This window comes from Monodelphis domestica, chromosome 1, assembly GCF_027887165.1.
Source record: "Monodelphis domestica isolate mMonDom1 chromosome 1, mMonDom1.pri, whole genome shotgun sequence".
Taxonomy (NCBI): Eukaryota; Metazoa; Chordata; class Mammalia; order Didelphimorphia; family Didelphidae; genus Monodelphis; species Monodelphis domestica.
In genome coordinates, this window is record NC_077227.1 from 373,582,929 (window position 1) to 373,597,355 (window position 14,427).

The following is a 14,427-nucleotide window of genomic DNA, read 5'->3' on the forward strand; positions in this document are numbered from 1 at the left end:
GATAATAGGATATAAACCTGGATGTTTTGAATCCTCTAATCCTCTCGTTTTATAGATGAGGAAACTGAGGCCAAGAATAGTTAAGTAATTCGCCCAAGGTCTTGCAGATAGTTAGATAGCATTATCAGAACTGGGATTCAAGTTCAGGTTTTCTACCACTAAGTAAAATGAAATCCACTTATACTCTTCAGTGTTCTTAAATATAGATCAATGGGAAGGGAAAGAGAAGGAAACAAACATATATTAAGTACCTACTCTACACCAGGCACTTTGCTAATATCTTTACAGATATCATCTAGTAGCCTCACAACCACCCTGAGAAGTATCAACACTCCTTCTTACAACTCATCCAGCCTTCTTGTGCTCTGTATTCTTGTCTATGTCCTCCCATAAGTCCTCCATAGAGATTGTCAAAAGGACAACATCATCCCCAAGACAGAGCGAAGACTACTCTTCCACCCACTTGTACTTTCTTCACCTTCAGATCTGCCCTTGATGTTCATTACTTATTATTATATATATTATTATAGAGGTTATATAATGTCTTATATGTTATATTGTAGGTTATAGAATATACAACACATTTTGTTATACTTTATGTATAAAATGTTACATATGTATAACACATGTGAAGCACTTTTATTATTTTTTAAATTATTATACAGATGCCTTTTTTTGTAAAATGGGACTGATAGTAGCAGCTCTACTTCCCAGGATTATTGTGAGAATCATCAAGCTTGTTTTGTAAAAATTAAAATTTATATATAATAACTTCAAATATTCTATCTTGTAAGATTTATTAATAAAATTTAGTTCAAAGGCACAAGATTTCCAACTACACAGTTTCAGTCACTGTTGAGAATATTTTAAAGGATTTTTCAAACCTTAAAGTGATAAATAAATGGTGTCATTGGATATATCATGATGATGATGATAGTCATTTTCATTATTATGAGGCAGCAACGCGGCATAGTGGATAGAATGCCAGATCTGGAGTTAGGAAGATCTGAGTTCAAATCCAACCTCAGATACTTCCTAACTGTATGACCCTGAGTAAATCACTTAACCCTGTTTGCCTCAGTTTCCTCATTTGTAAAATGAGCTAGAGAAGAAAATGGCAAATCATTCCAGTATCCTTGCTAAGAAAAACCAAATGGGATCATGAAGAGTCCAACGTGATGGAAAAAAGGACTGAACAAATAACAAAATCATTATTTCATGTTCATATAAGAGTGCTGAAATTTACAATGTGATTTCTTCAAAATTATTCTGTAAGTTAGAAAATATAAGTATTACTCTATCTCCCATTTTTTTTTACATAAGAAACTTGAGCCACAGAATGGCTAAGTAATTGCCCTAAATCAAACACCTGTTAACCTAAACAGAGTCAAATACCTAGGCTAATACCTAGATATCAGAGCCAAGCCTGAAACATAGTTCTCTTGACTGCAACTTATTACTATTTCAGTGTACTTAATTAATATGATACAAGTTAAAAAAAAAAAAAACCCTTCCTACTCTTCTCTCCTGGAATTGATATCAACCTCAACCTCAATATTGATTCTGAGACAGAAGAGTGGTAAAGACTGGGCAATTGGAGTTAAATGACTTTCCCAGGGTTGCAACAGTTAGAAAATATCTGAGGCCAGATTTGAACCCAAGTTCTTCCATTTCCAGGACTGGTTTTCTTATCCATTATGCTAATTATCTGCTCCACTTGATTCTCATATGATACCATTTTGAGACTCCTCAAATATGGCATCCAAAACAACACAGTCCTCTCAATGTAGTCTAACCAGAACCAAGTACACCAGGAGTATCACCACCTGAGACTTTGGCATAATGCTAGATTTTCCAAGTGCCAGTCACATCAGTGCTATCATATTAAGTTTGCAGTTCACTAAGACACTCTTACCATATTTTCTAGTCCACTGAAATTCCCAAATAGACTGAAGGCTCTGTAAGGACTGGAAATATTTTCATTGCTGTCATATCCCTAGTACCTAACACAGTCTGTGCCTGGTACATTGTAGGTGTTGAGTAAATATTCAGTTTTTTGAACTAAGAATAGAATGTATATTTATCCTATTAACTTTCATCTTATTAGATCCAGATATATTTTGCATCTTAAATCTCTCATCCAATGTTTTGTGTCATCTATAAATTTCACAACTGTGATATCAGAGCCTTTATCCAAGTCATTGCTAAAAAATATTAACACACTGAGCACAGATCCCTGAAACACTGTACTAGAAACCTCCTTCCTTGTTGACATTGAACCATTAACAATTAGATGTTGTGCTCAGCCATTCACACAACTTCAAACACATCTAATTGAATCATTAGTTAATATGTCTCTCAATTTTGTGAGTATGAATAGCAGGAGGATCAATCTCATCAATGCATATTAACCATTCTGTCAGTTCAGTAATCCTGCAAAAGAGAAATGAAGTTAATCTGAAATAGTATGTTTTTGATGAAGCTATACTGACTCCCCGATCCCTGTTTCTTTTTAAATGTTCACTAGCCATTCTTTTAATAAGGCTTTCTAGAATTTTGCCAGAAATCAAAGTCAAGCTCACCAGCCTACTCTTTCTAATCCTCTCATTCTCCATGATCAGTGATACTGTCAAAAGTTCAGCAATCACATTGGCCAGTTCTTTTGGTAACTTTAGATATAATATATCTGGGCCTCATGATTGGAACTCATCAAGGTCAAGTGAATGTTCTGTTATTTCTGAGGTTTTGGTTCCCCATATGCCATTCTTGTTCCAGTCTTTCTACCTACCCTAAATGTTGTTCTTGAGACCCTAGAAAACAAAAGAAAAATGGGAATTGGACAATTCTATCATCTTGGTCTTTTATTATCATCCATCCACTCTAAGCAGCTCTCTTATCTCTGATTCTCCTTTTTTCCAGGGTAATTTTAAGAAAAATTTCTCTTTGTTGTCTGAGACATTCTTTCTGGTCACAGTTTATTCTGAGCTTTTACATTCTTGACTTTTAAAGGACTATGGCATGCATTCCTTTGTATTCCCCTCTGTTAACCTTAAAATTTCTTAAACTTATAAATGTTGGAAATTTCCCCTTTCCTTCTATCCATCTTTTGTAGATGCTTAAAAAATTTAGAATTTTATTCTTGAAGACTTCCCATCCTTATTCAAATCAGTCAATCTTCTCTTCAGAATTTTAGGGGAAAGAATGCCATCCACATTCAGAGGAAGAACTGTGGGAGTAGAAACACAAAAGAAAAACATTTACTTAATCACATGGTTTGATGGGGATATGATTGGGGATGTAGACTCTAAACAATCACCCTATTGCAAATATCGATAATATGGAAATAGGACTTGATCAATGACACATGTAAAACCCAGTGGAATTGCATGTCGACTATGGGGTGGGGGGGGGGAAGGAGGAGAGGGAAAGAACATGAATCATGTAACCATGGGAAAATATTCTAAATTAAATAAATTTTTTCAATTCAGAATTTTAGGGGAGAATTGAAAATGACTGAACAAGTTCTTACATATGAATATAATAGAATAATATTGCATTGTCAGGAATGATGAAAGGGGCAGTTTCAGAGAGTCCTGGGAAGATTTGTATGAACTGATACAGAGTAAAAAGAGCAGAAAGGGACAAATAATTTATACAGTAACTATGACATTGTAAAGAAAAACAATTTGGAAAGACTTTAGAAGACAATGAGCAATTATGACTAGTGGACCAGTGCTACCTAACTCCTACAGAAGGTCTATCGACCCAGGGTGCAGAAGGAGACAAACTTTTGGACATGGCAAATAGATGGATTTGTTTCTTTGAATATGCCAATTTGTTACAAAGATTGTGTTTTTTCCCCTTTTTCTTTGAGGTTGAAGTTAGGGGCAGTAGGGAGTTAGTGTTAGAAAGAAAGAAAGAAAGAAAGAAAGAAAGAAAGAAAGAAAGAAAGAAAGAAAGAAAGAAAGAAAGAAAGAAAGAAAGAAAGAAAGAAAGAGAAGGAAGGAAGGAAGGAAGGAAGGAAGGAAGGAAGGAAGGAAGGAAAGAAAAGAAAAGGGTGCTAGTGAAATATCTTTAAAATAGGAAGGAATAGAAAACTTCTGAAGGAAACATAAACAAATAGTATAGCTTTGAAAGCAACATGTTGAATTAATTATATTCTTTAAAAAGAAAGCTATACATAATAGAGACTTATGGTTTCACATGTAATCTTCTATTGTTCAACTTTTTGTATGGAAATGTTTCTCTTCCTTTCTCCCCCTTCCTCTTTCTTTTATTCCCTTTTCTTTTTTCTCTTCCCTCACTCACTCCCTTCTCCTTTCTCCTCTTTCCTCTTACCCTCTCCTCTTATTTCTTTCTTCTCTCCTTATCTCCCTCCCTACCCTCTTTCTCTGTGTCTCTTTCTCTCTTGTATTCATTATTATTTTAAAAATTTAAAAACAAAAAAGCCATTTTCTGCCTAGTGTGAAAAAACACAAGATAATACTTAGAAAAATACTTTTGAAAAAGAAGACCCATTTTATGTGTTAAAAAACCGAGATCTAGAAGGCTTAAGTTTGTATTTCCCAAAGGGGAGTACAAACAGCAAACTTATTCAGATGGTTTGACACCCAGTCCATTTCTTTTTTTCATTATAACATTGTTTTAAGGTTTATGGCTTCTTTTGTAATCCCGGGAAGGACCTCAGTGTTATCACAAGGGCCTGTAGGGTCATTGAAGAGATGAGAAATTGTACCCAGTGCTTATCCCAGGGCCTGGCATGTAGTTGTTAAGTTATCATTGTTCAGTTGTTTTTCAATGATTTCTGAACCTTTGTGACTCCATTTGGGGTTTCCTTGGCAGAGATATTGTGACGTTATTCTTTCAGCTCATTTTACAAATGTGGAAACTGAGTCAAACAGGGTTAAGTGACTTGCCCACAGTCACACAGCTAGTGTGTGAGACTGATTTGAACTCAGGATTCTATACACTGTACCACCTAGCTGCTTATGGAACATAGTAATAGGTGCTTAATAAATGCTTATTCACTAACTGACTGGGTCATGGAGGTCACCTCTTCTGGGCAATGGAATGTAGTATATGTTGTCAACAGAATTATTGGTTAGTTTTGCTGGACCTGCCCCTTCTCCTTTTTTAAAACTAGGGATGGCTGTCTAGGGAGGAGGAAAGAGGAGGAATCTAATTGGAAATGAAGGTAATATGAAAACAAAATATAGTAACATGAGGTTTAAAAAAATATTCTTGGGTCAGAGGTACCGAGTCATAGATCCTATGCCTGATGAGTAGAGAAGAGCCTATACTTAACCCTATTTATCCCTGAAAGTGGGCAAGAAAAATCTGGAAGAAGAACCCCCATTTGTGGGTAGGGCCCCTGGAGTTATTGCTAGTTGGCTTTCAGGAGAATGCCTTTTTTTTTTAACCTTTACCTTCCATTTTGGAGTCAATACTAAGTATTGGCTCCAAGGCAGAAGAGCAGTAAGGGCTAGGCAACGGGGGTCAAGTGACTTGCCCAGGGTCACACAGCTGGGAAGTAATTGAGGTAATTTTTGAACCTAGGACCTCCCATCTCTAGGCCTGGCTCTCAATCCACTGAGCTACCCAGCTGCCCCCATGCCTTATTTTTCTTGAATAATTTCATGGTCAGTCTATCCACCTCCAAATCGGATCCTTCAACTAGTTGAAATTGTAATATTATCCTACCCTCGTACATTTATTCCTTTTCCCAACTAGTCCAAAGAAAAGGAGGAGGTCTAATTAGATTACAAGTTCCAGGATGAGGACTGTGCTTAAAGTTTTTGTATTCAATGCTACTTTTAGTGAAGAATCATATCTGTGATTTTATTGGTAAAAAGGAATCTCAGTCAGAGGTAGTAATCTGATCCTAGGTTAATTTTTAAAAATATCTTCCTAACTTGGAGGACAACTATATCTACCATAAGAAAGAAAAAAAGGAAGAAAGAAGAATAGATGAACATTTTTAACCCTAGCTCTGTGAGGTAAATAGCATAAATAGGACCCCAGTTTTATAAAGAATTTTAAAGAATTTAAACCCAAAGTCACAGAGGTAGTATCTCAGAGTTAAGAATCAACCCAATATAACCTAGAACTCCAAGGCTAGTAGTATTCTTTCCACTATACCTTCTCCACTGCTTTAATACAAGATTTTATAGTCAGAAGTCCCTGTGATTGCTGATGGCTGACAATTTCATCATCCCAATTCCGTGCTTGGATACTGGACAGTTTTTATGCCATCATTTCGGTTCTCATATCTCCATTTCAACTCAGACATCAAATGGCTTGTAGCTTTTTGATCTAAATTGGCGATGGCGTTTTTACCCCTTCCCCACAGGTACCTGGTCTTTCAAATAGGGAAGAAAAGTAGCTTTTCCTTGTGAAAGGGCTGTATACATCATTTGCCAACAGGAAATGGCTTTGGGGAGAAGCAGAAACTCAGTCATCATCAGATATACTCCTGCCAGGTGTTTGAGCCGACAAATCCCCCCCACCACTTGCTTAACTGAGCTGTAAAGAGAATCTGGCCATTCATGCAATAGTCAGGGGGAGCGAAGCCTTTATTATCTCCTGCTTGCAGGCTTTGCATTTCCCATTTTCCCCTGTGTGTACGTAGTAGGCATTGTTAGCTAATTATACTTGCCCAGCTAATTTAGAGTCACTTGAGTCCATGTTCAATGCCAGGATGCTTCAGTGCATCTGAGGGTTGGGTGGCAGCCCTGTGTCATATCACAGAGACATGTGAAACAGATGAAGCAGCAGTCTATTCCCCGGGAAGCATCTCCAAGTGTTTCATTAGACACTGCCTTTGGCTTCCAACACACTTTGCTTGGGGAAGTCTCGGCTGAGGGGGTGGAGATCTGGTCTGGGCTTGCCAGCGAACTTGGAGATGGAGGGTGGAGGTGGAAATAGACATAGTCCTAACATCTGTAGTCTTTTTTTTATAATAAAATTTTTTATAATAAAATATTTATATTTTATTATATATATAAATATATATATAAATATATAATAAAATATTTATAATAAAAAAATCTGTTTTATTATGTGTGGTGCAGGGCAGAGCCCCAAGCTCTCTGGCCCATTAGAGGAGTATGAGAAGGAATACTGCTAACCTTTCAAAGGACTTCAAAAGAGCAACAGTGCAGGCTATTATTTTGGAACAATAATCTATCAATCAACCAACCATTTATTAATTGCTCAGCATCTGCAAAGTACTATGCTAGGTCCTCTGAGTAATAAAAAAATGAGTAAGACTGACCTCATAAAGCATATAGTATAGTAGGGAAGATAAGACATAGATGATTGAAAGAAAGGAGAGAGAAAGAAACAGTTGAAAGTTTGCCATCATGGATAGAAAGTTAACTTTTGGTTCAGAAAGACCTGAGTTCAAGCCTTGCCTCAAACACATTTTACTGATAGTGGTAACTCTGGGCAAGACACTTCACTTCAGAAAACTCTTTAAGACTTAAGTTGCAATAACAGTTGCTGATGTCCTTTGGTAGAAGGAGTTTTGATACCAGGAATTCCCAACACTAATAAAATCACAGATTTGGACAAATTATACCTATATGCACATGTTACATATATGTTTATGTATCTACACATATGTGTGAATACATACATGCATATAGGTGCAATACCAGAAAAGATCAGAGCAAGACTAATCAACTGGAGTAGTTAGGGGAGTCTTAAAAGAGAAACTGGAACCGAGACCTTAAAAGATTTATAAGATTCAGAGAAGCCAAATCAAGAAGGCCCTTCATATATGGAAAATGCTTAGTGGCAGTTGATAATTAACAAGATCTATTCTGAAGACAGTAGAACATTTTGGCTTTTATGGGAGATAGTATGGAGAGGCAAGTTAGGGGCAACCTAGGAAGATCCCCGACTATTGAGCCAAGGAGTTATCTTGTAAGCCATAGCATACCATGAAAGGTTTTTGAGTGCAGAGAATGACTGGATTTTTGAACTATGCTTTTAGGAAGATTTATCTATCAATAATGTATGTGATTGGTTGGAGGGCTAGAAAATAGGAGGCAGATTACTGAGATGGTCTCCTAGACTACACACACACACACACACACACACACACACACACACACACACGAGTTTAATTTCTTCAGAGTATCCAAAGCCTTCAAGACAGATGGGTCAGCCAGAAAATGTCCCTAGAGTTTTTATTCACATATCAAGAAGCTTTCATTTCTGATTCTGGTTGATTTTCTCCTATTTAGAAAGGTACACAGAGGAAGTGGGCTTCTGTATATCTAGAATTCTTGTTCCATGCCCCATCCAAAAGGGAAGCCAGGATCTTTATCAACCCAAAGTACTTTACCCATCAGTCTTCATGGCTACATATTAGTAGTGAATCATAGAAGGGAAATAGTCTACAGCATGGATCCTCACCAAAAGCCTTCCAAATCTACTGTTTCTCCCCTCCTTCCTGCTTTGTAGACTCTTGGTCTTGAAGATGTTGAAATGCACTGAGCTGAAACATTTCGCCATTGTGATTCCTTCTCTGGGGAACAACAAATTAATGAGGTTTTGCTAAGGAGAATGGCTTGTTGTGAGTTACAACCCCCAGACCCTGAACTTATACTTCCCGTGACATTTCTGCCCAATCCTCAATGATGTAGAGCCTCTCCTCACCCCTCACCCTCCAATCTCCCACTGCTGGCATTTCTTAATAATTCATGTGAGTTTCCATCTTGGCTCAATTAGGCATGAGGGAAGGCTGCTGTGTTAGAAGCCAGCCCAGCCCAGTAAAGAGGATGCCGAGCTGGAGAAGAAGGGGGGAGAAAGAGAGAGAGAGAGATGGATTGCAAGGCCCATAAATTTCTAGCAATAAAACCACAGCACCTCTGATTTTTATTTCCCCACTGCAGCACTCATGACAGCACAGCTGAAATGTATTAATTACCACGGGTTTTGCTTAAAGGGCATGAATTGTTTCAGTGAAGAGAAACGGGGTATTGCTTAGCTATATTAAGGCAGTCTTGCAGACAGCTTAAAAAAACAAAACAAAAAAATCCATCCACTTAAAAAATGTTTGTTAATCTGCACAGCTTCCATCAGTCAGTCCTCACCTAGGGGAAGGTAGTGCATTCTGAGGGAGAACACAAGGCCAGCAGCTAAGAAGTCCAGGTTTTCTCATGTCCCAGCTCAGCCACTAACTCATAATGTGACTTTGTCCTCAACTGTTAACTCTCCACAGCCACTGGTGATTCCTTCCCCACCATGTCCGTTCAGCACTCCAGCCTTCCCATCCTTTGCTATATCTCATCAACTTCTTTCCTCTTTCCTTCACTCCCAATGCCACCATCTTAATTCAGGCCTCTTGTCTAGACTATTATAGTAGTTGCTTAGGTTTCAGGTTCTCTCTAGCCCATATTCCACATAGCTGCCAGTCCATCTTCTAAAATCACAAGGGCCAACCATGCCATGTTCATGCTCAACAATCTATGATGGCTCCCTATCACCTCAGAGATAAAACCCATACTCCTGAGCTTAGCATTTGCTTTCACCATCTGGCTTTGGTCTCTCTGCCCAAACGTATGATCAAATTATTCTCTCTTAAACTCTTTTGTTCAGGCCTGACTGGTCTACTTGCTGGTTCCCAACCAAACCTGCTGCTCTCTCCCACCTTAGTCCTGTTGTACCAGCTGCTATCCAATCCCTGGAAGGGTCTCCTCCTCGCCTCCACCTTTAGAATCTTTCACTTTTTTTAAGACTCAGCTACGGTGCCATCTCCCATGTAATAGTTTCCTGATCTCTCTATCTCTTAGGGTCATCTCTGTCTTCATATTAGTTTATAATTATATCTTATGCCCCACTAAAATGTACACTTTCTTGGAGGGCAGGACTTGCTGCTTCTATTTTTTTTTTTAGATCACTGTATCCCAATTACCTAGTGTGTAATGCTCCACACACAGTAGGTGCTTTTTTTTTAAAGCTTGTTTAAGTAAGTTCTGTTCTTCTCTCAGCTCTTCAGTTTCCTCATCTGTTAAAAGAATACTTGAGAGGCAATTAGGTGGCTCAGTGGATAGAAATGCCAGATTTAAACCTAGATCCTCTAGGCTCCAGGCTCTGAACCACCTAGCTGCCCTTTGTCTGTAAAATAGTATGGTTTGAATCTAGCCTTAGACCCTTCCTAGCTGTGTGACCCTGGTCAAGTCACTTAACCCCCATTGCCTAGCCCTTATTGCCCTTTTCTCTTGGAATCAATACACAGTATGGATTGTAAGACAGAAGTTAAGGGTTTTAAAAAAGGATTGGATTGAATGATTATCAGATAAATGGCAGTGAATAGAGCTCTGAGCTTGGTATCAGAAAGATCTAGGTAATATTTGTAGAGCATTTAGCACGCCTAAATGCTTAAAACGCCTATTTCCTCCCTTAATTCCAAGCCCTCTTCATGTTCTAATAGTCTATGATTTCAAGACAAGAATTTATAATAAATGAAACTTCTGGATGTAGAAAAATGACAGAAATCTCTTCATTTCAACTGTGGGTAATTAGAGTTAATAACAGTTCTACTGCTTTTCCTGGTCATGATGAAAAATTTACACTGAAAATATATAAAGCATAAAGCAAGGACTGAGGAGTCTCACAGGATAACGGAGTCTTTGTTAGAGCAAGGTCTGGTTCCAATATGGTTTGACTGGACAGGTAAGACCCTTGTTGCTCTGGTGCTTCCAGACCCAAACTACTGGCTGCCATTAGAAAGGAAGGTTCCGTTTGAACTCAGTCTGGGAAGTCAGTGGGAAGGTCAAGGGAAAGGGAGAACTGAAGAGTGTTTAGAGTTTGCTAGGTATTCTCTGTCCCTCTACACAGAGTAATTAGAGTACAAAGAGAAGACTATCTCTATCCAATGTTAGTTGGCCATCAGAGTTGTATAAATGAAGAATATGATATAGGATCCACTTCCTTACCACAAATCTCACACATGAGCCCGCAATCTGTGGATGAATAGAGGCCAAGAATGCAGAAACTTTTGTTTGAGAGGCAGGAGAAGATAGTGGTGAGGACACTGGACCAGACCTGGGAACCAGGATCTTGGCTGTCATTACAGTGTGAACTGGATCAAATGGATGGCTTCCTTGACTTCCCTAGCTGTCAGATAGGAAGATTAGGCCATTTTTCTCATCTTCCAGGACTCTCCCAATCCCAACATTTAGCCAACTTTGGTGTTGGCCAAGTCCGCTCAGCAAACAGAGGAACTCAGCCATAATATCAGGGTGGAGAAACCTGTAGGTCAAGTTAATGCTAGTTAAATAGTAAAAGCTGGTGACCTCCTGGGGCCAGGTGAGGAGCTCTGGTAGGAGAGAATGGCTTCCATAAAATGGCAAAAATGTTTTATTTGCTAATGGATGGCTGGGCTTTGGATTTCCAAGTGAGCTTGCAGGTGTCCTTAGATAGTTTCACTCGATTTAGTAGCTAAGTGTCAGGAAATGGGCTTGGTGGAGCAGTTGTTTATTTTAATTCAGCAAGCTTTTAATTAAGCACCTATTTGTGCAGGGTCCTTTGCTGGGCTCCAGAATACAAAAACAAAACAAAAAGCAGCCCCTCCCCTCAAGGAGCATATATTCTAAAATATTTCCCATTAACTTCATGCAGATTAGCCCATTTGGACCTCACCACAATCCAGTCAGCCAGATTGTCCAGATGTTACTGTCCTCATTTTATAGGTAAGGAAGCCAGACACAGTGGTTGTGTGATTTACCTGTATTCATGTCACTCAGTGTTATAGGCAGGACTGGAACCCAATTCTTCCTGACTATCCCATATCTAAAAAGATCCCTGTTCTCTGACATCAAAGCACCTCCTCTAGTAATATGCATCCCTGCTATGCACCACCAGATGTTCCACAATGTACCTGCTTTCCTGGTTCCACCTTCTATTCAGGACTGTGTTGGAAAAAAAGAGTGTTGGACTTAATAAGGAAAGACCTGGCTTTAAACTTGCTAGCTACATGGCAATGGGCAAAATGTCTTTTTGTGCCTTAATTGCCTTCTCTGCTAATTTCCTAGATGGATCTGTGATTTTATCTTTGTGGCTACCTCTTACTTGGATGATTGCAATTGTCTCCTAATTGGCCTCCCTGCCATCCTTCTCCTCCCTCTCTAATTCATCCTCTCACATAGTTACCAAATTAATGCAGATTTAACCACGTCACTCTCTTGCTCAGTTGTCTTCTGTGGCTCCCTCATTACTTCTAGGATAAAATTCACAATTCTCATTCTATCTTTTAAAGCCCCCCACAATCTGCCTCCCATTTATCTACTAAGTGTTATTTCATCTGTTACTCCTTTCATACTTTCCATTCATGCTAGCCTGTTAAGTGACATGGCATTCTGTCTCCTACCTGCCTCCCCCCATGTCTAGAATCTACTGCCTTCTCACTCATAGAATCTTTGGCTCCCTTCAAAGCACAGACGAAGTATCTCCTGTAAATCCACCCTTTTTGCTCAGCTATTAGTTTTTCTCCCTCTTGAAATTACTCTTCATAATAAAACTTAGAACGTTTGTATTCCCTTAATAGAGGATACATTCCTTGAAGGTAGGAATTGTCTTTTTCTTTCCTTTCTTCTTCTTTTTTTGGGTCTTATATCTCTAGTGTTTATTAGGGTCTTCCTGGGTGTATTGGTTAGCACTTTTTTTTTCCAGTTTAAGTTATACCTAATTCTTTGTGACCCCATTTGGGTTTTTCTTCACAAAAATACTGGAATGGTTTGCCATATCCTTCTCCATCTCAGGACAAACTGAGGCAAACAGGATTAAGCCATTTTCTTGGGGTCACATAGATAGTCACTATCTGAAGCCAATTTGAACTCAGGGAGATGTCTTCCTGACTCCAGGTTTGGCACTTATCCATTGTGCCATCTAACAGGCTTTGACTAGCACATAGTACTTGCTTAATGGTTTCTTGAATTGAAATTGAATTGGACACTCAAAGAGGAAAGCACTGGTTATGGAGTCAGAGGATGTGGGTTCAAATCCCTCCTCTGACAATTTCTTCCTGTATGATGTTGAGAAAATCACTTAAAAATATTGGTCTCCATTCTCTTCAATTGTAAAATGAAGAAGTTGGATTAAATGGCCTCTAAGGAACCTTCTGGATCTAGAACAGTGGTCTGAAATGATTCACTTGCTACATTTGTCAATGTCCTTCCATCAATCTTTTATAGGGTAGGCAGGAGGAAGTAGGGATACTCTTCTTGGTGCTACAGTGAATAGAGCCTGGGCCAAAAATGAGGAAGACATAAATTTAAATCCAGCCTCAGCCACTCAAGAGTTATGTGACCCTGGGCAAGCCACTCAAACACTGTCTGCCTCAGTTTCCCCAATTCTAGCATGGGGGTAGGAATAGTGCCTACCTCAGAGAGTTGTTATGAAGATCAAATGAGAATATTTGTAAAGTATATAGATCAATATCTGGAACATAGTAAGTACTAAAAAAATGTTCTCCCTTCCTTCCCTTTACACACAGTGTTCTCTTCTTTCCAATTGTCTTTACTTTGTGTGACTACCAATAGGATGGGAAGACTGTTCCTTGTTTGTAAAGTAGAAATAATTGTATCTGTAGTACCTACCTCACAGGAATGCTAGGAAGGTATAATTACATATTTTGGCTGGAGCATTCCAACTTCAATGAACATCCATGGGAGCAAATCAGAGGCAGGCTTGACCAGAGTTATTTCTCCTTCCAAGTCTGACCTTCTGTCCAGCATGCACTGCTGCTGTTGCTACTGAATAATGGCCAAAGCAAAATTGAAGTGTTTCTTGACTAAAGAGTGTTGTCCAAGATTGGAATTTAGGTCTCTTCTTTTAAGTTCTCTGACATTGATTACAATGGGAATTTTCAGTTTTTAGTCATGGATGATGTGAATGACCAGGAAGTTATTGCTGTTATACCCTGACCCTCAAAGGCAGGATACCAGATAGAGGTAACTTCCCTTCAAGGGTCCTTTCTAAATCTTGAGTTAAAATCTATTCAAGATCTACATCTTACCACCCAGGCAGCAATTTCCACTGGGAGAAAGCTTAGCAATCTTTCATTTTCCTCTAAAAGGTTGACTCACAGTCTCTCCTTCATCTTTTTGGATTCTCACATGCTTTCCCTGGAGAGATTCTGCAGAACTACACTAGGTTCCACCATCCTAGCCCTTAGATTCCTTCTAAATTTCTTAACACATCTGCCTGGGATTTCCCCCCCTTTTTGTTTCCTGTACCTATATTAAAAAATGGTGCGAAAGTGTCTATTGCTTCTAAAATTATGGAGTCTTAGAAAGATAGATATCTTACTGTTATAGGTCAAGTCTTTCACTTTACAGATGAGGAAATTGATATCTGTGATCCTATGGAGACCAAGAAATGACTGGTATAAGGTCACACAGAGACAGAGCAAAAATA

The 14,427-nt window shown here is 38.7% G+C and overlaps 1 protein-coding gene across 1 annotated transcript in view; it reads left to right on the forward strand.

Annotated features, from left to right (window-relative positions):
• The window catches only part of WWC1 (WW and C2 domain containing 1), a 153,545-nt gene that overhangs the window by 33,284 nt on the left and 105,834 nt on the right, over nt 1-14,427 (forward strand). The gene's annotated exons all lie outside the window — the stretch shown is intronic.